General features: G+C 38.6%; 1 protein-coding gene across 6 annotated transcripts in view; it reads left to right on the top strand.

The window, feature by feature from the left end:
• Nucleotides 1-27,637, top strand: part of ERC2 (ELKS/RAB6-interacting/CAST family member 2) — a 547,432-nt gene that overhangs the window by 54,416 nt on the left and 465,379 nt on the right. The window lies entirely within an intron of this gene.

Raw genomic sequence — 27,637 nt, 5'->3', positions numbered from 1 at the left:
AATTTGGGCCTAGAACTCCTTGAGCTGAAGACTACTTTACTTATACTTGCATCCCCCTTTACTTATGCCTCTTATACTCTTCCTTAGGCATCCAATATGGGCTAGTTGTTGGATCCAGTACAAAAACATCCTATAGTGTCTGACTTAGGAGCCCTACTGTTTCTTGCCCTTGTTCAAAAGATGGTTCAAGGATTCTTTTTTTTTTGTTTTGTTTTGTTTTTGTTGGATATGTAAGAAGTTTTCTCACTAGATCACACAATCACAATCTTTTCTATAAAAGCACAGAAAAAGAAAGCGCTTAGGTTGTATTTGAGCTACATTTAAACTGTGGCTATCCCTCCCTGTCTGTAAGTTTAAAAGATGAATCACCTGTGTGGACTGTATTCCAAAGTTCTCACTGATCTTAATAAGAACAGTGTGATCATTGTCATAAATAACATAAGGTCATCAATGAATGGTGACATCTTCTGGGCATATACATCAGTCTGTGTTCCAGACATTCTTTCATCCTGGTTCTCTCAACCAGGGATTCTGTCTCCAAATCAAGAGGAAAAAGTGCCAGAAGGGCATCTCTATCTGGAACCATGCTCATAGTGAAACTAAATTAATTGTCAGCATACTTAGAGCAGATATTCTTGTTCACAGGCAGACTGTGTTAACTCACTTATAAAAGCTGCTCAAACACTAAAATATTTCAATCTCTAAACAAGAATTGCCACTATCAAATATATGCTTAGTATCAAAACAGGCAAGTAGATCAGTTACAGGATATTTTAGGAGGCAATACATTTGGATTTAATAAAGGTTACATTTTATTAGGGAAAATAAAAATGTTGAGGTATACCATCTGGTCAGGATTATTCCGACCTTTATAGACAAAGCTTCCTTTAAGTGGGTACCAGTTATCTTAGAAAGCACTTATATCTGGTTCCTTGGATTTTAAAGTACCAGAAATGATTCAGACTTAACATGAGAGTTTGAATTAAGAAAGTAATATCTTGTTCAGAGGAAGGAAGAGTGTCAAACTGGTTGTTCAGTTTAAAATCAAAAGACCAAAAATGCTTCCTTTTTCTGTAACTTTTAAATAAGCACATTTTGATGTTTCTTTCTTATGTCATGTAAAATTAGATTTTTCTGAGGAGTAAGAGACAGCAAAAGCATCAATGTTCTGAACGGTCTAATTAGCCTAAGCTATTGCAAATATTCACATTATTTCTGCTGAAAAAAAAATTGAATACTGGCTGGTGAAAGTGTGCTATAGTTGGGTAATATTTATAACTAGCCTACAGTGAATTCATTTATTTATTGAATAGTTTTATCAGATGCTTGCAATGAATCAGGTTTCAGGACCAGAAAAAATGTATCTTTGCCTCAGTAATAACATAGTCTTCTAGTATTTTGTCTCATACAATCGAATTTTAACACAATAAAAACTACAAGCGACTTTCTTTTGTAGGTAGGTATGTAGTTATCAAACATTTGTCATTGGGATAACTTTCAGCACAGCTTCATTTTAGAACAAACTTTTAAAAATGGGTTTACTATAGAAGAATACACAAATGAAATTGCCCAATAATTCTGAGTAGAGCTGCTTGATTATTAGGGTTTATTCTTAAACTCTAGGTTAGACTTAACAAATTTAGCTGAACAGAGCTCTAACACCAGGTTCCCGAGATGTCTTGTCTGACTACCCAAGTGAGAAATTATCAACTTGTTGCCCTGAACTTAGACTGTTTTGTTTTCTTTATAGATATTATGAGGAAAAAAGGTGGTAAAAGATTCTACAGAACAAAATATTAATGTAAAGTCTATTTGGTTACAAAAGTAATTAAATGTATAATTTTTCTTTGTTTTCTGAAATGCCTGGAGCCATTTTCTCCTTGATTCTATTTGGTGATAGTTAAAAATAAATGATCCAGCTGGCTGAAGACTTTTCACTTGGCAGGTAAACAGTTGGTATTATTCTCCAAGGAGGTCAGGATATTTTGCATTTTGTCATTCCTGGAATTTATCTTCTATGGTCCAGCTTGATTATACCTCCTGTGGCACTAGAGGAAAAAGAAGCAAAGATCTTAAAGCAAGAAAAATGTTATTGACTAATTAGAGTTTAGGACTATGCAAATTTAACTTTTTTTCCCCTCTCAAATACTTCTTGTGCTAAACAGAATACAGAGTAATCACAGAAGAATAGTTGCTTGGAAATAGAAATTGATTATTTAATTTTATTTGACAATTTTACTTGCTATAAAGAGGAGAAAGGTCTAAAGAATTAAAGAGCTTTAAGCTCATAACAAAGCATTGTGAACTTGATGTGGGTGTGAAAGCCACAAAAAATATTTTTCCTTTAAGAGTGTTATTTTTCCATCTCTTTGCAACTGAAGAGAACCGGCAGAGCCCTACAGTGATGATAACATCTCCTGTTATCCTTTCCAAGGGAATTTTTTGACCAGTAGACTATATGGGTATCCTTCTACTGTTTTGTCTCAGAAATAACTTTCAGTTTCCCCCCATGCAAATACAAGTAATCTGAATATCTTACACTGTAACATATAGACAGCTTCTAGGATTTGAATGAACTGAGAGATGAAAAGGGATGAGGGTAAACCACATATATGTTTACATTTTACTGCAACTAACAAGATTTTCATATATAAATGTGCATGCAAGGAAAAGGGTTTTTTGGAATGGACAGCCTTTATCTTTTAAAGTAATCAATAATAAAAAAAGTGCTTGAGATTTTCTAGAATTTGCTTTGTCAAAAAGTATTCATTGTGATGAACAGTTTTGGAACACAGAGGAAAATGGAATGGTTATTCACATCATCATACCCAGATATTTGGTTCATATTGAATATGGATAGCACTTAGGATTTCTATAGGCTCTGTTTATCAAAGGAAAACAATCTGTACCTTAGTAAAACATATTATACTTCTTAGACAAAATTCAATATCTAGGACTGAACTTGTGTTCCCAACAAAACTGGGAATATTAAAGAGAGGGTCTGTGTGACAGATGAATTATTGAAGCCGCTCAAGGTATTTCAGTAAGAAGACAGTTTGGAGAGGGGAAAAAAAAAAAAACCCCAAAGAGGACCTTTGACATGGCTTGAATACTAAGAAAGATTGAATGTGCTGGGTTTTTTTGTTAGAAGTGATAGCAAGTGGTTCATTATTCCACTGAATTTCAAATTATGAGTAAAGTTATATAAAAAAAAAAAAGTACGAAATATGCCTTTGAGCTGCAGCTCTTTGGTTCACTGCTGCAGACATCAAAGAGGTCAGTACCTCATGTTTGTGAGTAAAATTACAGTTTTAAAACTAATCTTTCTTGTCGTTTTGAGGTTTGGGGTTTTTTAATAGAATAAGGTAAATTAATGATAATACAGAGGAACTGAAGCAGGAAGAGAACGGACAGCATTGTAGAATTATATCCTGTTTTGTCTGAGATAATGATTTAAGACTTGACGAAAGGACAGTGTTTCATTGACCACCTCTGTTCTCTTCTGTGATCATTTAACATCTCTGTATCAGACGCAGAAATTGATCATATGAAAAAAAAATAAAGCCTGCAATGAAGGTTTCACTGCCAATGTTCTGGCCAAATGTTTCTATTAGAGATAAAAGGTAGTGTAGCACCTTTTAAGGTTCATTTTATTCTCACTTCTAGGATTTCTAATCTCTCTTTCCTGAACTCCGTGATCATGCTTTTTGATGGCTAGTCCTTTTCTCGTTTTTGAACACACTGTCTGGCTGTTCTCTTTTTTTGCACCTCTACCTCATTGGCTGACAGTTCCATACCACTAAGTGGCATCATTTCTGAAGAAAAGGTCTTAATTTTTTCTTGTATAGAAATAACTTCTAATAAATGTGCATAGGATGGCTTCCTCTTGTTACTAGCAACTTTACCTTCCCCCTATAAATTGGAAATAAGTAAATTAGCCTGTGATCATTAATCCATTTGCTGGTTTCAGCAGCAAGTTGATCTACAGGCTGCAATTAAGAATGTCTACTCTGAAGCACAAAAGAACAGGTATGTTTAATGTTGGTTTCTCTGTGCATCTCTAATAAAACATGTCAGTTGACCGGAATAATACTGTTTAGTTAACCACCTCTTCGGTTGTCGCACATTTTAAACGTAAGACTATATACAAGCTTGCCTTCTTGGGCTAATAGAATTCTGCCTGTAAAGAGACTTAGACAATACAGAATTAAACCAGCTTTTTTCTATTTTTCAGTTGAAAAAACAAATGCAATTTTCCTCAGAAGTATTAATTGTAATACATGAAATGGCTTAAGATGCAGACTTTTTTATTTATAGTGACTGATAAAGTTCTCACTTATGGTAGATTGTGTCCTCTAGAAGAACTTCCTTTGGATAGGGCTTTGAGTAGCATAAACGTTTAATCCAGAGAATTCTGATGCAGATTTTACACCTCAAGGAGCTTCTGCATTACTGTACGCCTCCTAGAAGGTGTCATAAATGCATTTACTTCTTTACAGATTGAGTGAGAAGGCATACTGGAAACTACAGGAGCCGTAGCATGTGGCATAGTGGAGAGCAATTCCCCTGTGATTAATCCTTTGCTGTTACTAGTGATCTCATCTGTACAGCTTCAGAGTGTATTAGAGCAGGACCTCTTCCAATTCTTAGTGTGGTTAGATGGCCTGAAATTAGAGAACTATAATTCAACATTTTATTACTTCTGGCAGTAGTGCAGTCAATTGAAATATTAGAAATACTAATTTTTCTGTGCAATCAGTGCATATAAAACTGTTCAAGAATAGTGGTATATGCTATTTCTGCTACCAGGAACGTGGTGTGAAAATATCACCTCGTAGAGTGGTGATTGTCTTGTTTATTAGAGAAGGAATTTCAAATGGAGGGCTTGGAATCAGCTTTTCTGGATTTGATGTAAGAATAGTAAGGACTGCTGATAGTGATAGCTGGGCTAAGAGAAGACATTATAAAGACTAGTTTGGAATATGGGAAAAAGACTAATGCATCATATTGCTTGTTACACTCTGCCTTCAGTGGTAGTGTTCTTTTGTTATTGCCATATAGGCTACGGGGTGGGGAGAGGAGCACTTGTGATTTCGGCTGATTTATGACTGCTTTGCACTTAAGGATCAACAAACAGCAGCCAGAGCAGGAACATGATGAAACTTTCTCTCCCTTAGCCTTTATGTAGAAATGTATATCCCATAATCTTTATATAGAAATAAATTCACTTTTGATTATTTTCATTTATATTTTCAAGTGTCTTCAGTTTACCAGATTATTGTGTAAGTAATTTGTGCTGAAAAAAGTATGGTTTTTTCCCTAGAATTCTCCTAAAATTCTAGTGTGGAGTCTGAATGATGTCTGATGTTACATTAATTTATCTTACAATAGTTAAGTGAGATAAGAACATGAATGAAGTGCCGTACTGAACCTAGGTAGTCTGGCTTCTGAGAGATTAACTGCAGCAATATGTGACTTAGGAGTTTGCTAGTTTATTTTCAGTCTTTTATGAAAGTCAGGACAGAAATTATAATCAGTGTTGTGAAACAGAACTCAGAAAACACTGTAATCCTTCAAAAGAAGAAAAATACTTCGTTTTCCTTGAGAAACATTTTGTATGGGCACATGTCTCACTAAATAATGATTGCCAGTGCAGTCTTTGAACACATGTGTAGCAGAAACATTAAAACTTGAACATCTTTTGCAACACCACAAAGCAAACATCATAAAGGATCCTGAAACTTTCTGTTTAAATCAAATGTTCTTCTAATGAAAGTTGGTAGATTAGCTGCATTCAGTCATAAAGTTTAGTCCACTTTTATATAGTTATTTTTAGCTTAGAAGTGAAGTTAAAAGCATGTGTAGCACAGCAAAGAAGATGTGTTTCTGTGATGTTTATAAATGTTACTTGATGTTTTGCTTTCAACCTAATGAGCTCAGTGGAGTTTCTCTCTCTCTAAAGATTATACTCTGAAAAAGGCATGGTTTTAATTCCCCAAACAGGGATATTGTTACATGTGTATGGTGGTTCACTGCAAAGCAATGACAATGCATCCCATCATTATAGGCTTTTGTGAAGTGGATTTAGTGATATTTCTTTAAATAACGAATAATATGTTGCTTTGTCCATCAGACTGTGAAAGTCCTTCTAGGCACACTGGGGTGCATTATGCAGTATGTTTTGCTTATCATAACTGACATTTATCGTACATTTAAACTGCTTCAGACATGGCTATAAGGGGTTTTTAAATCATTCCATCATGTTGGGAAATAGTTTATTCTGCTAATTTTTGTTTTATTTTCTATTTATTTTTATTAGTAATCATGTCTGTATGTGTACTTGGAAGTAACAGCCCCCCTACCCACAGTAGCACAGATCATAGAATCATAGAATAGTTTGGGTTGGAAGGGACCTCTAAAGGTCATCTAGTCCAAGCCCCCTGCCATGGACAGGGACATCTTCAACTGAATCAGGTTGCTCAGAGCCCCGTCCAACCTGACCTTGAATGTTTCCAGGGATGGGGCATCCACCACCTCCCCAAGCAACCTGTTCCAGTGTTTCACCACCCTCAGCATAAAAAATGTCTTCCTTATATCTAGTCTAAATCTAACCCCCTTTAGTTTAAAGCCATTCCCCCTTGTCCTGTCGCAACAGGCCCTGCTAAAAAGTTTGCCGCCATCTTTTTTACAAGCCCCCTTTAAGTACTGATAGGCTGCAAGAAGGTCTCCCCGGAGCCTTCCCTTCTCTAGGCTGAATAACCCCAACTCTCTCAGCCTTTCTTCACAGGAGAGGTGTTCCATCCCCCTGATCATTTTCGTGGCCCTCCTCTGGACCTGCTCCAAAAGGCCCATGTCTTTCTTATGCTGAGGGCTCCAGAGCTGGACGCAGTACTGCAGGTGGGGTCTCACCAGAGCAGAGTAGAGGGGCAGAATCCCCTCCCTCGACCTGCTGGCCACGCTTCTTTGGATGCAGCCCAGGATACGATTGGCCTTCTGGGCTGTGAGCGCGCATTGCCGGCTCATGTCCAGCTTTTCATCCACCAGTACCCCCAAGTCCTCCCTGGCAGGGCTGCTCTCAATCCCTTCATCCCCCAGCCTGTAGTGATCCCGGGGGTTGCCCCGACCCAGGTGCAGGACCTTGCACTTGGCCTTGTTGAACCTCATGAGGTTCACGGGGGCCCACTTCTCGAGCTTGTCCAGGTCCCTCTGGATGGCATCGCGTCCCTCTGGCGTGTTGACTGCACCACTCAGCTTGGTGTCATCTGCAAACTTGCTGAGGGTGCACTCGATCCCACTGTCTATGCCATTGATGAAGATACTAAACAGTACCGGTCCCAGTATGGACCCCTGCGGGATGCCACTCGTCACCACTCTCCATCTGGACATTGAGCCGTTGACCACTACCCTCTGGATGCGACCATCTAACCAATTCCTCACCCACCGGAAAGTCCACCCATCAAATCCATCCCTCTCCAGTTTAGAGAGAGGAAGGTTGTGGGGGACTGTGTCAAAGGCCTTACAGAGGTCCGGATAGTGGACACGGGAAGGGCTACAGATGTCATCTGATGTAGTCGCTCCATCCTAGAAGGCCACTAGGTTAGTCAGGCAGGACTTGCCCTTGGTGAAGCCATGCTGGCTGTCTCGAATCACCTCCCTGTCCTCCATGTGCCTTAGCATAGCTTCTGGGAGGATCTGCTCCATGATCTTCCCAGGCACAGAGGTGAGACTGACTGGCCTGTAGTTCCCCAGGTCTTCCTTTTCTCCCTGTTCAAAAATGGGGGTTATGTTTCCCCTTTTCCAGTCAGTGGGAACTTCACCGGACTGCCACGACTTCTCAAATACGATGGATAGTGGCTTAGCAACTTCATCCGCCAGTTCCTTCAGGACCCGCGGAGGGATCTCATCGGGTCCCATGGACCCAAGGACTTGTGCACCTTCAGGTGCCTTAGATGGTCTCGAACCTGATGTTCTCCCACAGTGGGTAGCTCTTCATTCTCCTAGTCCCTGCCTTTGCCTTCTGTGGCTTGGGTGGTAAGGCTTGAGCACTTGCCGGTGAAGACCGAGACAAAAAAAGTCGTTGAGTACCTCCACCTTCTCTGTGTCCTGGGTAACCAGGCCTCCTGTTTTGTTCCGGAGAGGGCCCACATTTTCCCTTGTCTTCCTTTTATCCCCGACGTACCTATAGAATCTTTTCTTGTTGCCCTTGACGTCCCTGGCCAGATTTAATTCTGTCGGGGCTTTGGCTTTCCTAACCTGATCCCTGACTGCTCGGACAGTTTCTCTGTGTTCCTCCCAGGCTACCTGTCCTTGCTTCCACCCTCTGTAGGCTTCCTTTTTGTGTTTGAGTTTGTCCAGGAGCTCCTTGTTCATCCATGCAGGTCTCCTGGCGTTTTTGCCCAACTTCCTCTTTGTTGGGATGCATCGCTCCTGAGCTTGAAGGAGGTGATCCTTGAAGATTACCCAGCTTTCTTGGGCCCCTCTTCCCTCCAGGGCTTTGTCCCGTGGCACTCTACCAAGCAGATCCCTGAAGAGGCCAAAGTCTGCTCTCCTGACGTCCACGGTAGTGAGCTTGCTGTGCGCCCTCCTCGGTGCCCTAAGGATCTTGAACTCCACCATTTCGTGGTCACTGCAGCCCAGGCTGCCCTTGAGCTTCACATTCCCCACCAGCCCCTCCTTGTTGGTGAGAACGAGGTCCAGCATAGCACCTCTCCTCGTTGGCTCCTCTACCACTTGGAGAAGGAAGTGATCATCGACGCGTTCCAGGAACCTCCTGGATTGCTTATGCCCTGCCGTGTTGTCCCTCCAACAGATGTCGGGGTGGTTGAAGTCCCCCATGAGGACCAGGGCTTGTGAGCGTGAGGCTGCTCCTGTCTGTTTATAGAGGGCCTCATCCGCTTGGTCTTCCTGGTCGCGTGGCCTGTAGCAGATGCCCACCGTAATGTCACCTGTCCCTGCCCCCCTTTAATCCTGACCCATAAGCTCTTGGTCAGCTCCTCATCCATCCCCAGGCAGAGCTCCATACACTCCAGCTGGACATTGACATAGAGGGCGACAACCCCTCCTTGTCTCGTCATCTCCCTTCTTGTTCAAGATTTTGCTACTGTATGAGTTCTACTTAAAATACAACATTATCTGGGAAATTTTAGGGTTAAAGGGAAGCTGCAATTGGAAAATGTATTGAGCAAAATAAATCAGATATAAGAGTGAGAACTTGCTGCAAATGTATAGGAAAATCTAGAGAAAACATGGACTACAGAAAAGAAGGGAGGAATCAGAGGTAGATTCAAGCAAAATAGAAAGCTGTAAAGCCACTTCATATGGTTAATATGCTCCATCTCTTGTGTGCTGCTCAAGAGTAAGAAATAATGATCCCATTATAAAGATGCATCTGAGCATGAATTAAAAAGTAGAAAGATATAAGGTTATATAATTTCGTAAAAAGTTGAAAGAGCCCATACATTTTATTAAATTGTTGACAGAAGCTGACATGAGCTGAGCAGGATGCATGGAGTGTTTTGGTTGACACCATGAGTATTGATTCTATACTCTCATCTCCTTTTATATGGTATAGAACAAATCCTCTCTGGTCATAGGGTGCAAAAACTGGGGATTAGGGGAGGATGTGTTGAAGGGGATATTCAGTCTGATCACAAATCTGTACTTAACTGCAATGAGGCAACGAGTTTGCATTATATAGCGAACAGATGTGTAAGCATGTGATTTGGGGAAAAAACCCCTAGCAATTACAACTAAATAAGCCTTTTGCACTCCAAGGTGGCTCTAAAATGCCTTACTCATGCTACAGATCTTGTGGTTCTTATCTGCAATGTGGGGTGCTTGAAAGGAAATCAATAGTAGTGGAGCTTGCATTGCTTTTTGTGAATATAAGTCTTGGAGCACAGACCAGATCCTGAAATTACTTTACCTTTTCTTGCCTTAATCATCACTTTGTTTTGTGTCCAGCTGAAAAGTGGCTGCAGAGCTTTAATAACTCCTTTCTTTCTTAATAGCTGTATAAATGGAATAGTCTTATAGCATGCTTACTTAAAAGCAGTTTGAAAAATAAGGAAAAAGTATGATACAGTAGACTGTTGGCAGAAAAGAAGATAGTACTAACAATTTAAAATTCATCACTGTGGAATGCAGTTGGCCCCAATTGACCCTTAGTACCTGTTTGTTTAATTGCAGTTGGCAATGAAAGGCTCCCTGGAGGCTTCTGGGCACTTCATGAGTTTGAACCACTACTAAATAGTAGACCAGCATAGGGATGCACTACTATTTCAGTACTGTAGTAATTAAGATTATGCTGTGTACTTGGGGGAAAAAGAATCCACCAACATACAAGAAAAGGGTGGGGGGAAAAAATCATAGCTGTAAATAATCTTCAAGTAGTTTAAAACTGAATATTTACTGCATTCAGTTGCTCCCCTGTAGTGGTTTGATAGTGGATCTGTAGTCTTAGCTGAGACATTTCTTGCTGTTTGTGGATTAGTTTCGAAATCATACCATTAGTTTGATATATTTTTTCCTATAGAAATACACAACAGGTTTTATAGTCATGTTTAAAGAATGTAAGTCAGTAGTACTTAAAACTTAAAATCCTAAATACTTAACTGCCTAATTAAAAGTCAATTAAGTATTTTGTGCAGTACTGAGTGTTGAATGGTGATTAGGAAGACATAGATTTGACCATTCTTTAATGTATGTAGCTGTACTATATTTGTAATTGCTTCCTAGGAATGAAGGCCGTCCCATATTTAAACATGCAAGTATCAAACATTGCATCTGACTGTTAGTGTTTGCAGTGCAAACAGTGTGATTGTATTCAGCATTGACTGACCAGTGTTAGTGTAACCAGGGGAATGAAATAATTTCTAGCTTAGAAATATTGTGGTTCTGTATCAGAACTCGGAATAAAGAGCCAAGGTTAACTTGATTTGTTGTTAAGTGCTAACTGTAAGTCAGGGATTAGTAAGTTTTGAAAAACTTCCATGGGGAGAAAAAAAACCAAAACACTTTTTTTTTTTTTGCACTGTAGCCTTATACATAGTTTTGGGAAAAAATAGCAGCTATTTTTGATTAGTGATGATAAGTCAGCCTGTGAGTTAAGGTTTTAAACTTAAGAATTAAAGCTAAGTTCCAGACTAGTAATGCTTTGATTTCAATTTGAACAGTGTTGTAGTTTAGGGATCCCCTGGTCTTCACTTAAGTAATTCTGGAGAGGATACTTGGCACTTGGGGTGCTCCAAATTAGAGGGCATTTTGCTGCTGGATTTTAAGTTCAGCTGTGTCTCATGTTGGCTTTTTAATGACTATCCTTTGCAAGGCAATCCAGTTTCAGACTCAGGGTTGGATTTTCAGTTTCTACAGATACTTTAGTGTGTTATATATTGAGGAACCAATGTTTCGATTTTATTTACTTTTATTTTTATATATATGTACAGACATATCTTCCAGTATGTATTAAGTATATGTAAGTATGTATAAGTATATATTGAGTGTGTGTGTATATATATATGTGTGATGTTGCCTGTGTCTGTCTGTCGTGTCGTGTGTCCCCCTCCCCCCCTTGTTGAATTATGAGGGGAAAATTGCTGTCTCTTTTAAGAAAAGACCTGGCTTAGGCTGGTAATTTTATTTTTCCACACTTACAATTTATAATTCTTATATAAAGTTTGTTTGTTTATTTTAGGAATGGGAGCAGTTTTTTCCTTTTTGGCCTTGTTAATTATTTTCTGCAGGCTATGGGTTTAGTGCCATCTTGTGGGAAAACTTAATAACTGCAGATTTTCTTGAACGTACTGGATTCATTTAGGCCATAAACGAGAAGATACTCCTATGAAATCTGACAAGAATAAATGTAGATTTAACAAAGTTTATTGTGAAACCAAAGTCTTCCAACTTATGAAAGCATATTTTTGCGAACTGCATAGACCTTTTGAGCCCAAAATGTTGTCTCCTTAATGATTTCTCTTTCCTGCTGATCTGCACTTCTTCAGTAACTCAGGATGAAATGTCTTTCCAGATGGTCGTCTTGCTTTGTGATGCAACATTTTTCTCTGTTGGATCTAACTGAACACTGTTTTGATTGGAGCTACTGAAATCTCTATACTGATTTTTTTTTTTCTTAACTGTAGCAGAACACATAGTTCTAAAGCTCCTTTTCAAATTGTTTCAATGGGAAATGATTATGTATTATGACTAATCAACTCACAGTACTATTCCTAGTAGAGGAAAAAAATTGGAAGCTGAAGAATGCTCTTTTATGTATTTTGCCTGATTAAAATATAGCAGGGAGAGGTTGAAATTGGGACTTGATTTATCACTTTTTTTATTTCTGGCTTACTAAAAGCTGTGCTTGAAATTGTCATGTGAATAACATAGTCATATGATTTTTCTAGTGGCTGCATGAAAAGAATATAGTTAGAAAGTTTCAAAATCAAAAGGTGGAGAGGATAAGAAGGTCAAACAAAAATGTTAAGATGCTCCACTCCCATAGCTTTCAGTGATGTTATGCATTTGTCTTTTATGTCAACGAGGATTTCCTGTATAGAAACTGCAAGCACCCATTTCACATGTAACTTAAACATGTATGTTTGCAATGCAGTGCTGAGGTTTTGTCTAGTCTTCTATCTTTCCTATTCTGTGTCTTTCAATATAGTGTAAAATAACCACTAGAGTTTCTTTTTTGAGAAATTGACAAGCTATATCACTGTTACATTTCTCCATATTGTTTCTTAGATATGATATGCAAAATGTTAACTTTTACAGTATGTGGCATATGAAGGTCACCTGAGAAATGTACACATGATGTTTATTATGGAAATCATTGTTTTAATATTGCTAATGTAATTCACATCATTCAATGTTTTGTCCATTACTACTTGCTGACAATGGCAACCATCTCTATTTCAGTCTGTTATGACCTTATTATTGGAAACACTATTTGGACACCTATATAGTTTTCCTTTATGTGCGTTTTTCTTTGGTAGCTTCATCAGAACCTGTACTATGTCCACAGAAATTCCTGTCCTCAGATTTTATTTTTTTTTTTTTAAAATGAAAGAAGTGGGATGTTTCTTTCTTTGGAGGCAGACTGCAAAATAGGAAAAGGGAGCCCAGTTCACACGGTTTTTATCTAGGAAAAGGATTGTCTTTATTTTTATTTTTTCCAAGGTAATAGTGAGCTTTCTGCCGGAAGCCCCTAAACTTTATAGCAAAAGATCAAGCAGATAAAGGGAGGGACTGAAGATCAAATACCACAGGTTTTTCAGTGTTTGAAATGTGACCTTGTTTACTCTCAATGCTCTCCTTTTATAAGTGATTTCTTGACTCAGTGCCTGAAAAAGAATTCCTTTAATGTAGCTAGACCTCAGTTTTTGAGAAATAAGAAAGTAATAGGCCTTTTTAGTATCCAAGATATTTGCTCTACTATTATTTTGACTGAATCAGCAAGCTGGACAATATACTCTACTGTCCTAAAAAGAGAGAGGAAGTTACTTGCCAAATATTTTTTGGCTTATCAGGCTTTTTTAAAGCCGGCAGTCAGAAACAACGAATTCTTAACTTCCCATTCTTCATTAACTGAAGTTTGCACAATGGTTCATACTAAAATGGTGTTACCAAATATACTCTCATGGATATACCAGGAAGAAGGCAAATATAATTTCCCAGATTTTTCAAACAGGTGCATTTCAGTTGTACATGACCACAGAAGCAGGAATTGCACTCAGCTCCCCATGACAAATGCAAATCTTAATTCACATACAATCTTGCTTTTTAAATAAATATTGCCAGTATATGCTTTTGGCTTTCATTTTTGGTCCCACTGTGATCATTGCTTAACCTAATTTCTTCTCAAGCCCCAAAACAGCATTGAAGAATGTTGATCCTATGGCATTCTACAACTGTTTAAAAGAAATTATGGAGTCCCTAGAGCTTTTCTGAGAAAGAAAATTGCACTCCAGTAGATCAGTAGTCTATGCTGGAATTTGACGGGGCAGTGTTCAATCTGCTGCTGGTCCATTGAGGACATAGTATGTGATTTCACTGTGAGGGGAGCTCTGCATTTTTTTTCTTTAAAAAAAAAAAACCAAACCCCAAACAAACCCACAAAACCAAAACACACCCCGCCCTCTCCCAACATTTGATTAATCAATATCTGTATTGATAACATAAATTTGTAACTGATTTTATAGAATAAAAAAAATTTAAAACTTGTAGTTATGGTGAGACTGGGACAAATAATATTTAATCATTTTTCAGACACTTCAGTTACATGTTGGCAGGTTTGAAGATTGGGGAATGGTCAGTAGCCTTTCTTATTGAAAGTTCAATTTGTACCTCTGCTTCTTTGCTCATTGCTTTGACAAGACTGACATCACGGAAAATTCTCTTCCTATCCCCTTATTACACAGTATAATTTCCGGTGCCTGGAGGAGTCCATCTCTTTACTACTTCTTACTCAGAAAAGATTAGCAATAAACTGATACAGTGCAGTTAATAGCATTTCATGGCAGCTATCCTATATTGGCAGTATGAATTACTATAATTTCAGTATGTACAATATTTGGTATAGGAAATGCTCATGGAAACTCTGTGAAGTAGAGTTTTATGGCTTTTCTTAAATGTTCATCAGTCAAAAGTGTTCTTTTTGCAGTAGCACTGTCATCCATAGGTGAATGGTGATGGTACTCCAGTCCTTTATTGGAGGGTACAGTTGAAACGGTTCAGAACGTCCCCTGTTCTGAGCTATTGCAAAGGTATTCAAAATCCCAGTACGTTCAGGATCTAATACTGTTTAGAACTTGAGCCCTAGCATCAGGGACAACTGAAGAACTAGAAGACTGCTACTTAAAGGAAGGAAATAAACCTTGGGTTTAAGGCTCTGAGGAATTAAATTTTTTAATGACAACCATGAAAGATGTTACATCATTCTATGTAAATTTTTTTTTTTAAATAAAAAAGATAGCCAGAAATATTTGAGTACCAATATCCTTGAAAATTCTGTGAATGTTTGCTCACTTGGTCTCAGTTATTTGGCTGTTATAATTTCAGAAGCCTGAAATAGGAATTCTATCATAGAGCTGAATCTGTTATTTCCCAGTAATGTGCTCAATTATACATGATCTTAATTCAACAATATTCTGGATTGTCATTCATGTTCTAAATATCTTCCTTTGACATTTTTGTGGTGGAATAGTAATGCATCTTATACAGTTTATATATTGCAAAAAAGTTACTTTCTGTATCATTTTTCTCAAATAACTTGTTGGAAGTTACTCAACATTTTCCTTTAGGGAATGATTTAATGGAAGCAGTTGTAATTGTTGACAATCTAAAATATTTAGTATCATATTTGCATGGCTCAAACAAGTCATTGACTTAAAAGAAATGTTCTTGACCTGTTGCTTAAATAGGCCTTTCTGAGAGAGACTGCATGCACTAGGCTTATTCAAAGGCATGCAGATGAGAGCTGATTAATGCCTAACACTGCAAAGTGGTAAAATACCACAAAAGTATACTGTTTGTTTTCTTAGGTGAAAATGTTAGAATGGAAACACTAGAAATAACTTACCTTAAAGGATAATAAGAATAATTTTAGTAGTGACTTTGAATGAGACACATTAAATAGACTAGATGTAATTAGAAGCATTAAGGCCACACTTGTTTGATCTTGCTGGTAGGAAAAAAAATAGGTTTCTTTTGACTCTTAAACAAGTCGTAAAGCAGAGGTGCTGACCGCTTATAATCGTTAATGAACCCATATGCACTTTTCATAATAAGACGTGTGTTAAAATTTAGTGTGTTGGCTAAATTCCATGTGATTTACTAACTTACTCTGGGTATGGCACTCTTGATGTTCTGGGCATTAAATAAATAATAACCCACTAATTATAACCATAACAAAAAGGAAGATAATGTTATTTGATAAAAAGCTTCACATTAAACATCACTATGCTGGAAAATAAAATCTGCTTTGTTCAGGGAAACTTGAACCTGTTAGAAATCAGGGAGGAAATTATTTTTTTCTGAATTTCCTCCATTTTTTGGTTAAAATAAAATGGAAATAAAATTTCAATCAGTTATAAATACACAGTGCAACATTTTGTTGATGGACAACACTTTGCTCATTGAGTTTTAAGAAAGTTTTTTTCCCCACAAAGTTTTAAGAGTTTTGTGTGTGTCTGCAAGTATCTTCTCCAAATAGCACATATTGAAAATACTTGATAATTTACTGCAAGTTGTTCCCTTCTGAAAGCAAGCAATTATTACTTCAGAGGTATATTTATGATGTTGAATTAAATCTTTTTTGATAGGAAACATTTAACAGCAGAGAAGGCAATCCCAAAAACAAGGGCTTCAAGAAGTACCAGACAGTGCATCAGCAGAATTGCAAACTTGCTGTTCCCTTTAGATAAAAGGGAGGAGATAATTGGAAATCTGCTGTTTTATGAGCAGAAGAGAGCTAGGAATGATGTGTTGTTTTGCTTTTTGTTTTTCTTTTCATCTTTTATCTCTTCATTAACAGTGGGGATTGGGGGCAGGGTTGTTGGGGGGGATGGAATTGTCTTTGTGCTTTGGAAAAGGACTTGAGTGCTTTTGCACTTTCCTAGACTTCTGCTGTGATGATGTGAAGCTCTGGGGATTCTGTTCTGTGACTGCAGTTACTCCTGGGATTAGCTGTAGGATTGACATTCTGCTCATCTTTGGTAAACCATGGGTAGTCAGAATACGAATTGAAAGGATTGGTTATGTAGAGCCTAGGCCATGTGAGAAATCTTGTGTGTGGAAGGTAAAGGTTTATGGTCCCCAATGGTCTAAAAGCTTCCTTAGAGAACCTTAAGTGCTTCAGTCCCCAAAAAGAGCAGAAATGATTTATCCTGGCAAGAAAAGAGTATCAGAGAAACTGCAGTGCATTAGAGGATGGAGGATTTCTCACTGTGTATAGTTACTTTATTTGATGAGAATAGTTTTTCAATATGAATGCCTAAGATTTATCTTTGTGTCCAAGACTTCTAAAACTTGCATTGTTCTTACCTGGGTAGCTAATGTTACAGACAGAATTTTTTTTTTTTGGGAAAAAAAAAAAATCTGCTTTTCTTAAGCTAACATTGATTTCCAGGCCTTGTTAAATGTATTTTGTTTTTTCTTCCCCGTAAGTTGTAATAAGTAATCTTGAAACAGATTCTTCCAGATGTGCTCAGATTGGTCAAAAATCTGTGTTACAGGTGATTTTCAGTCAACTAAAATACTATTTAGTGCTTCTGGCATTGCTCAGCCCTAAAAACATTGTAGCAGCATTTTTCCAAAGGGAAGAGGGGGGAAAAAAGGCAGCCACAGTCTTGTCATAACAGCATGATTGGACTGTTTAAAAGTTGTAATAGTACCAGTAATGATCATCTAAATACAAACTTTGCATTTTGCTATGATGCTGATGACTTACATGTTTTAATAAAGTTTTTTTTAGTAACTAAAGAACTTGATGTGGGCATTTTTGTGAACATGTGTGTTTGCAGATTACTCCTCTCAAGGCTTTATTTGACTTCTTACATTTCTAAAAGTCCCTTCCTCTTGGCCTTCTGGTTCTTATGATTACAGACTACAAGATTTGGCCCATGAGTATTAAAGTGATTTTTATCAATAGGAGAAAACATAGATTAACTCAAATTTTCTAGGTTAAAGGGAATTGATGAAGAAGGTTGTATTGAGCTTTAGCTTTTGAGATACTACTTTATACAAGGTACACCATAACTGAATTCCTATTGGTAAGTGTGGACTGAGGCAAAATGTACTGCGTCTCCACAGAGATAAGACTGTGTTCTAGCTTTGGTTAAAGCTAGTTGAAAAAATATCAGAAATCCTCCATTGACTAAATAATTCAACAAATAGTATTCAGCTAACTTTCTTCAGAAAAAAATGGAAGTATTGCATTTTAAAGACAAGGTGAATTTGAAAGAACTGAAATGAGATCATACACCACGGAAAACATTGGCTATGCTGGAGAAATGTAGTGGAAGAAAGAAGGAAGGGATTATAGGGAGAGATTTCAGACATACAGTTAGTTTTTTCTACCCCAAAATACTCCAAATTAACAAATGGACTTCAGTGCTGTAGAGATGGATTTGTGGTTCTGTAAATATCTATTATGAAGAAATATTATTTGACAGAATGACAAACTGTATCTGTGATAGCAGACCTACTTAGGGCAAATGGCAAAGCAAAGGAAATAAATGAAAAATGACACCTCTCAGCCCACAGCAAACCAGAGATTCAGGAAAGAAATATATTTACAGATTGTGTCTTAAGAATTACATGCAAAACTACTATGAAACTTGCTATACTAAAACGTTTTAGCCCACAGTTACTCCTCAATTATAAATGGAGATGCATTTTTGTACAATGACCTCAAGTTTTTAGGCAATACTTTGTTCTTTCCAATCTTACTTGTTTTTCACCAAATTATTTGTGTGAGATGACCCAGAGAAGCTGACTGAATAATAATGGTCTGATAGTTCAGATTAAATATGTCTGTATTAAGAAATGCGGATTTAAATTTACATGACATTATTTAACTAGCAAAGCATGGTATTAAGGGCAGTCTTTATAGAATTTGACAAGGTACCAAATTTAAAAACATAAGGAGAGAAAAATTAAGAAATCAAGTAAGCAAGAATTCTCTCTTTTCAAATACATGGTTCTACCAGCAAACGGTGTTATGCAGAGATTCTCACATCTGTTGCGCCTCCAGAATTTTTAATGCTGAAAATGCATTGTGTGTGTGGTCTGAATCTCCTGTGATTCCTCACAAATTACATCTGTCTTCTCCTTTCATCTCTTCCTGTCAGTCCTGTCTTGTTCAAGCAAAATTCTTGTCAACTGATCCTTAGTGTTGTTGTTTGGATGCCAGAATTTTAAATTACATTAGACAGATGAGCAAATGCCTGGGAGAATCCATTTCTTAATTTATGCTGGATGAAGAAAATATCTGCAATTCCCTTTTTGGTTTTCTCTTACAGAAGAAAATAAAGATTTGCATGTTTGTCCTTAACAATGTTTAGTTATAAATATTTGCAAGTCTAATGCTCATACTTGTTTCGGTAGTATAACTAAAGTTAACATATAAATTGGTTTTAGATGCAGTTCATAAGAAAGCTTTAAGTAGTTTGTCACCTTTCAATGACAGAGCTTCATACAGTGAAGAATGAAAATGGAGCAGTGGCAGATTATAGAATAAATAATGAAACTTGATTTTAGAAAATGAGAGTATAGTTGATAGTATAATTTGCTGTTATACTTGTTCAGATATATTCAGTTATAGTTGTAGCTTTCTACTGTGTACAGTTGCACAGTAGGAATTTTTCCACAGTCTTCTGTATCATCATATATTTGCCACTGTCAAGAGACTAGACTATATCAACTGATCCAGCCCTGTAAATTCTTTTTTTATGTCCCAAGACACAGGGCATTTTAGTTAGTATGTTTTATTCCTTTTGTTGCGTGCACCATAGAGATAATGTGATCATGCAAGGCTGCTTATTAAGATATCCCATACCATCAAAAAGTTAGCTGCAGAGACTGCTTAAAACAATCATCCATAGTTTGAAGAACAAATTCAGAAAAATACTGTGTTAGACCATGCCTCTTCAAAGGCTGTAACATATCATAAACGACTGACAAAATCCTTTGTCACTTTAATGTGCCTTAATAAAAGGAAAAAAAAAAAAAAGAAAAAAGAGTATATTGAAATCTTCAGTTTGGTTTGATTTCCAGCTCTTCTGGAAGTCTTTGTCATGAATCCGTCCTGATGTGCTCTTATGTATTCCCATACTGCCAGCTGCCTGGTGTAAGGTAAGGCAGTTCAGCCTCACCTCATATCCCACCCTGCAGTGTGTGGATGTCTGTTGCCTGGACCTGCTCTCTTTCCTGGACTCTGATTATTCGTTCTAAACTTGCAGGGTTTTGCTGTCAGTTGGTTTTCACTTTTGTCGGATTGTTTGACAAACACATTATATGGAAGCTCTGGCATTGAGAGGACAGAGACTTATCACAGTAGTCATTACTTCTCAATTGTTGTAAAGCCAGGTAAGAGGGTCCCAGAAGACAAAGCTAATACATTTTGTCCTTGTGTTTGGAGTGAGAAAGAACCAGGAGAATCAGAAGCTAAAAATGGAGCCATGAGAGACAGGAGCTAGAAGTCAATAAAAAGGCAGTGGGGGGGTGAGAGGGAGGATTGAAGCATTAGGTGGGGGAAAAAACACTCAAGTCCAATAAAGTAGCTATAGCTCTTTTTGGATAGAGTATCAAAATAACAAATCATCTTGGATGGCTACAGAAATAGTTGTTTAAAATCGTACTGTATGATTTTGCTATCCCCCCCTTTAGTCATAGTGCTGTACTGAATTATTTAGAGCAGAAACTATCAAAGAACATACTCAGAATCCTTCAGCAGCTCTGGTGCCCAAATTTGAGTGATTCCTGTCTGAGAAATTAGCTTGTTAGATTATCACTACATTACAGAAAACAACTAGTAAATTGTATATGGATGGATGTATATTTCAAAATCTATCACTTCATGATAGTGTAAGACCACTTCCTGCCACCAAATCCTTTGGGTTGGCTTTCCCAGTCAACACAGCCCAGCTGTAATTTCTTTTTTGACCTTAAACAAGGTTTGTCACTTCCTTCCATGTTAGTAGCAGACAATTTTTTACATGACAATAGACTGAATTCTTCAACACATTCTTTGCTTTTGGTGCCAGGGTGATGGTGCAAAGTATAAGAAGCTGTGTACTTCTGTAGGTGGACTAACAATTTTAAATCAGTGAGTCTTCTTGTGATTTCCTTTTCCTCCACTGTTCACCATATATCTAAGGCTTTGGGATGCTCTGAAAGTGCTTATGTGCTCTGGCCCAAGGCCTACTGTGGCAGGACAGTTCTCTGCAGGCAATTCCTTTGGGAATAGCCAGTTGGCACAGATTAGAGGAACTTCCTTGTGTAGAATGTGAATTGGAATCTGGGAAGGGCCATTAATTCATCTTCCTTTCATAGTTTTTTTTCAATTTATGGGGGCAAATTTTGAAAACCTGCACTATGCTTAATTCAGAGAAAGATCAATGGAACCTCCTGTGCAGTTCCAAGGATTGCCTCTTGGAGTTGGACTATAGAGAAGGAATGAAAAAGTTCCGAGACGTCTATTTATCTATTACTAAGAAATTGGCATGGAAATATTTCTGGTCAACTGGTCTGATTTTAATAGAAATTATGAAAAATATGATACATCTTGCACATTTTTTTAAATCCCGTAAAGTTCTATGTCTGTGTAATGACAGCAGTGTGACAGATATTCACAGCACTCCTACATTCCTCCCTCACTGCAATTAATTATACAACTTCTTTCCACCCTCACAACATTTGTTCTTTCCTTCTTTTAGCTAGCTGCAGATAGAAAAATCTGTGCCAGTACAAGTCTAAATCTGGTCCATCATGTTCAAAGTGTTCTAAGTCTTGAAGGTGTACAAAAATGGATTCTCTTATATCAAAGTAGCAGTAGTCTGCCACAGTTGAGGCTGTTAGTTTTAACATAATTCCTGAGAAGCAGCCACAACTACTGTTGTGCTTAGTGACAAACATGGTTATGGGTAGAAGCTAAGAACAGCGTAGCTAGGTTGCTGGGGACAGAAAAAGAAGGTCTCTGGTTTATCTGAACCAGAATTGCTGTTTGAGTTCTGATTTCTAATTATTTGTGTGTTGATCCAACAGTTTTGGCTTTTACAGCTTGCATTCAGAAGGGTTGTAGGTTAGCAACATGTATGTTAAGTTTGCTTTTATTTTTGTCTTACAACATATTTTAAATATTTCAGAAATTAGTTTCCCTTTGCTTAGCTAAAATCTTATAGACATATAGACATTTGGTGTACAGACACTGCTTGACTTTGGGAAAACATTTATGTGTAAATAGTTTTTTAGCATCAAGCAATAAATATTGTCTAATTTAACATCAGGAGGATGCATCTTAAATCATTATTCAGATTGGAGAAAATTATTTTCTTTTGACTATTTCTAGACTACTGTTATTTACTGAATATTGCTGTTGCTTAGTAGTGAAATAATTTTGGAATGCAGAGGATTTAGTTTACTGTGCTTATGCAAAGTACACTTTATATGCGTGTTATTTCAGCCAGTCATTCTTTTGAAGAATGTATAGATCTGAGCTTCATTCTTCAAATAAATGCCCTGGGACTGAAACTCTGGCTGATAGCTGGTGTAGACACCAACTTGAAAATTAATTAATTAAAAGGGAAATTTCTTTGTATAATCTTGGATGGAATTTTGCTTGATCAAAAGGAAGCATTTCACTTAGGAAAAATTCTAACTCTTTAAAAAAAATTAAAAATAGCATGAAAAAGTTTAAAAGACTAAACTTCTAATATGAAAAACAAAAAAGAAAATATTTCTTGAATTCTTTTGAGCATTTGAGGCGCTGTTTGCCAAGCTTGATGCAAATTTATGAATAGTTTAAATGAATACAAATCTATTTTTCCATAATTACTCATCTAAAAATTTTCAATAAACTCTAACCAAGGCTTCCTTCCATAACAAGAAAAACAAGTAAAGATGTGTCAGGTGGGTCAGTTATATGATTCCAAATCTGAAGTTGTAAAAAATGAAGCTGTTTTCCTAAATTATAAGATTGAATGAAAAATTTTATATAAATTTTATTTTTTATTTGATTGTGGTCGTCTTCATTTTTGTCACATTTGCAACGCTCTCATGGTTTCCTTTGAAGCCTTTGAATAAAAATGTATTTTTGTAAATGGAAGCTGTGAGTCTCACGCATAATTGCTTTCTGTCAGAAGCTGGGATTTAAGTGCCACCCCACCCAACCCCACCGCCCCCATCCAGTAACAACAACAACAAAACCTGAACAGAAAAAAACCCCTGTTCCTTGAGCTTCAAGATAGAAACTTGTATTATGAGTTCTTAAATATTTTTAAAAAAAATCCCTTACCAGTCATGCCACTGAAACAAACTATAGAGTGTAATTTTAAAATAGCTTGCAACATCATCAGCTAAGCTAAAATGTTCTCAAATATGAGAATGGGGATATTCCAATGTATTCTTTGAGGTGTCTGTCATATTGTTTTTCTGAGAATTTACATTTTTTAAAAAGTGAAATGTTACTTTTACTTGCTCCCTTGATTTTCCATCTCAATAGTCATATATTGAAGAATGTAATGTAATGGGAAGGTGGTTTCTGGTTTTCTTTTTCCTTTTCTTTTTAATACTTTTAAACCAGGATTTCGTCTGTACTGCTGCTCTAATGCTAGTGAAGAAAAATAGTATTTTCTTGTATAAAGGAAACTTGCAATCACTTTAGTAAAAACTGAATTATTTTTAATTCAGTAATTTCAAGCATCTATTCTCCTCCAACTTTCAGTGTTATAAAGCTACAAAGGATTAGAGAATACAGTAAGTCTGTATTCTCTAATGCAAGATGTCATTTATTTTGGAATTATCGCAAAACTACTGTATTGGCTGGTTAAGGTAAACTACAAAAATTATGTCCCTATGACAACATAGTGAAAAAAATATTTAAAAAGAAATGGTTTTGGTTCTGTTTACTTTGCAGCATCTGTCCCTCTTTGTCATTGCCTTCCCATGTCTTTGTTAATTCACTCATTCATGATAATCATTGAATATAATTTCTGTACTATTTGAAAATTTGATTTGGATTTATGCACTGAATTTCTGTGCTAAAACTGTCAGTCTTGGGGTCATAAACGGTTAGCATACTAGTAGATTTAAAGTGGGAAAATCGCTACATCTAGAGGAGTTTTAAGTTTATTTATTTAAGTTTATTTAAGTTTATATAAATAATTAAAAAGATGATGAGATTAAGAAAAGATAAGAATTACCATTAAATAAAAGCAGGGCTGTAAATCAGTAGCCTATATTTGTATGCTCTTAACTGCGTGTGTGCCTAATAAGATCCAAATATTAAGGGAATTAAGAGCTGGACATTTATTAAAACAGTGCTATTTAATGATAGAACAGATTCAAAGTGTCTAACTGTACAGAATTCTACCACTGGCAATACTTTTTTCCATTTGAAATAACTGATAAAAGATGATTTTGAAAGGTTTTGCATTTTTCATTTAGTTTAAATTATTGTTACAAACTAACAGTTTTAGATGTAATTGTGCTAAACATGAAGGTAATATCAAATGAAACGATGATTAACTTGCTCATGAATTGGCAGGGCTCATTGAGAGGGCTTTAAACTAGGTTCGAAGGGGGAAGGGGATAAAACCAGGTTCACTAGAGATGAGCCTAGGGGTGGCATGCCAATGCTGGGGGCGAAATCGATAGCCCAGCTCAAGTGCATCTACACCAATGCATGCAGCATGGGCGGCAAACAGGAGGAGCTGGAAGCCATTGTGCAGCGGGACAGATATGACTTAGTCGCCATCACAGAAACATGGTGGGGTGACTCTCATGATTGGAGCGCGGCAATGGATGGCTATAAACTCTTCAGAAGGGACAGGCGAGGAAGGAGAGGCGGTGGGGTGGCCCTGTATGTTAGGGAGTGTTTCGATTCTATAGAGCTCAATGATTGTGATGATGATACGGTTGAGTGTTTATGGGTAAGGATGAGGGGAAAGGCCAACGAGGCAGATATCCTGCTTGGGAGTCTGTTATAGGCTTCAACCAGGATGAAGGGGCGGATGAAGTGTTCTACAAGCAGCTGGCAGAAGTCTCTCAATCACTAGCCCTTGTTCTCGTGAGGGACTTCAACTTCCCGGATGTCTGCTGGAAATACAACACAGCAGAGAGGAAGCAGTCTAGGAGGTTCCTGGAGTGTGTGGAAGACAACTTCCTGACACAGCTGGTAAGTGAGCCTACCAGGGGAGGTGCCTCGCTTGACCTGCTGTTTACAGAGAAGGACTAGTGGGAGATGTGGTGGTCAGAGGCCGTCTTGGGCTTAGCGACCATGAAATGGTAGAATTCTCGATTCTCGGTGAACTAAGGAGGGGGGCCAGCAAAACCACAACCATGGACTTCCGGAGGGCGGACTTTGGCCTGTTCAGGACACTGGTTGAGAGAGTCCCTTGGGAGACAGTCCTGAAGGGCAAAGGGGTCCAGGAAGGCTGGACGTTCTTCAAGAAGGAAGTCTTAAAGGTGCAGGAGCAGGCTGTCCCCATACGCCGTAAGAAGAACAGGCGGGGAAGACGACCTGCCTGGCTGAACGGGGAGCTTTTGCTGGGACTCAGGAAAAAAAGGAGAGTTTACCACTTGTGGAAGAGTACAAGGATCTCATTAGGTTATGCAGAAAGGAAATGAGAAAGGCAAAAGCCCAGCTAGAACGCAATCTGGCCGCTGTTGTTAGAGACAACAAAAAATGTTTTTACAAATATCTTAATAACAAGAAGAGAGCCAAGGAGAATCTCCATCCTTTATTGGATGCGGGGGGGAACATTGTCACCAAGGATGAGGAAAAGGCTGAGGTACTTAAAGACTGAGGCAAAGGCAGCATTAACAGGCAGACCAGTTATCCTCAGGGTATTCAGCCCCCTAAGCTGGAAGACAGGGACGGTGAGCAGGATGAACCCCCCATAATCCAAGAGGAAGCAGTCAATGACCTGCTACGCCACCTGGATGCTCACAAGTCTGTGGGGCCGGATGGGATCCACCCGAGAGTGCTGAGGGAGCCGGTGGAGGAGCTCGCCAAGCCACTCTCCATCATTTATCAGCAGTCCTGGTTAATGGGGGAGGTCCCGGACGACTGGAGGCTTGCCAATGTGACGCCCATCTACAAGAAGGGCCGGAAGGAGGATCCGGGGAACTACAGGCCTGTCAGCCTGACCTCGGTGCCCGGGAAGATTATGGAGCGGTTCATCTTGAGGGCGCTCACAAGGCATGTGCGGGACAACCAGGGGATCCGGCCTAGCCAGCATGGATTCATGAGAGGCAGGTCCTACTTGACCAACCTGATCTCCTTCTATGACCAGGTGACCCACCTAGTGGATGAGGGAAAGGCTGTGGATGTGGTCTACCTGGACTTCAGCAAGGCCTTTGATGCCGTCTCCCACAGCATTCTGCTAGAGAAGCTGGTGGCTCACGGCTTAGACAGGTGTACTCTGCGCTGGGTCAAAAACTGGCTGGACGGCCGGGCCCAGAGAGTTGTGGTGAATGGAGTTACATCCAGTTGGCGGCCGGTCACGAGTGGTGTTCCCCAGGGCTCAGTTTTGGGGCCAGTCTTGCTCAATATCTTTATCGATGATCTGGATGAGGGGATTGAGTGCACCCTCAGTAAGTTTGCAGATGACACCAAGTTGGGCGGGAGTGTTGATCTGCTCGAGGGTAGGAAGGCTCTGCAGAGGGACCTGGACAGGCTGGATCGATGGGCCGAGGTCAATCGTATGAGGTTCAACAAGGCCAAGTGCCGGGTCCTGCACTTGGGTCACAACGACCCCATGTAGCGCTACAGGCTTGGGGAAGAGTGGCTGGAAAGCTGCCTGGTGGAAAAGGACCTGGGGGTGCTGGTTGACAGCCGGCTGAACATGAGCCGGCAGTGTGCCCAGGTGGCCAAGAAGGCCAATGGCATCCTGGCCTGTATCAGAAATAGTGTGGCCAGCAGGAGTAAGGAAGTGGTCGTGCCCCTGTACTCGGCCCTGGTGAGGCCGCACCTCGAATACTGTGTTCAGTTTTGGGCCCCTCACTACAAGAAGGACGTTGAGGTGCTGGAGCGTGTCCAGAGAAGGGCAACGAGGCTGGTGAGGGGTCTGGAGAACAAGTCTTATGAGGAGCGGCTGAGGGAACTGGGGTTGTTTAGCCTGGAGAAAAGGAGGCTGAGGGGAGACCTCATCGCTCTCTACAGCTACCTGAAAGGAGGTTGTAGCGAGGTGGGTGTTGGTCTCTTCTCCCAAGTAACTAGCGATAGGACGAGAGGAAACGGCCTCAAGTTGCGGCAGGGGAGGTTTAGATTGGATGTAAGGAAAAATTTCTTTCCTGAAAGAGTGGTGAAACATTGGAACAGGCTGCCCAGGGAAGTGGTTGACTCACCATCCCTGGAGGTATTTAAAAGACGTGTAGATGAGGCACATAGGGACGTGGTTTAGTGGGCATGGTGGTGTTGGGTTGACGGTTGGACTCGATGATCTTAGAGGTCTTTTCCAACCTTAATGATTCTATGATTCTATGTTTTGTTGTTTGTTTGGGTTTTTTTGTGTTTGTTTTTTGTTTTTAGAATGTGGAGTTGCAGAATATCCACTAATGCAAAAATGTCTGGTGCCATGCATTTAAGTCCCTTAATTCCTGCAATTAAATGTCTTCTGGTACAGACCGTGTGACTATTTAGGAATTCATATTTCTATAAATTCAGTATGCTGTGTAGGCAGTGAATAGAGGGAAAAAATAAGAAGAAAAACAAATCGTCAGGTAAAAATATAATCTGAAATGAACATCATAAACAATAGTAATTTAGGATAATTCTCTGTGTTCCAACCTTAACATGGGCAAAATCCTTTTAGATTTTGATTTGTGTTGAATAAGGAGTGCAAGACTTACCTCTTGAACAGAGAAAGACCCCTGTACTCAGATGTAGTACAAATATTTTAGGAGAAGTTACTGTGCT

This window comes from Aptenodytes patagonicus, chromosome 8, assembly GCF_965638725.1.
Source record: "Aptenodytes patagonicus chromosome 8, bAptPat1.pri.cur, whole genome shotgun sequence".
NCBI lineage: Eukaryota > Metazoa > Chordata > Aves > Sphenisciformes > Spheniscidae > Aptenodytes > Aptenodytes patagonicus.
Note: the sequence above shows the minus strand (reverse complement) of the source record. Positions and strands in the feature narration are given on the sequence as shown.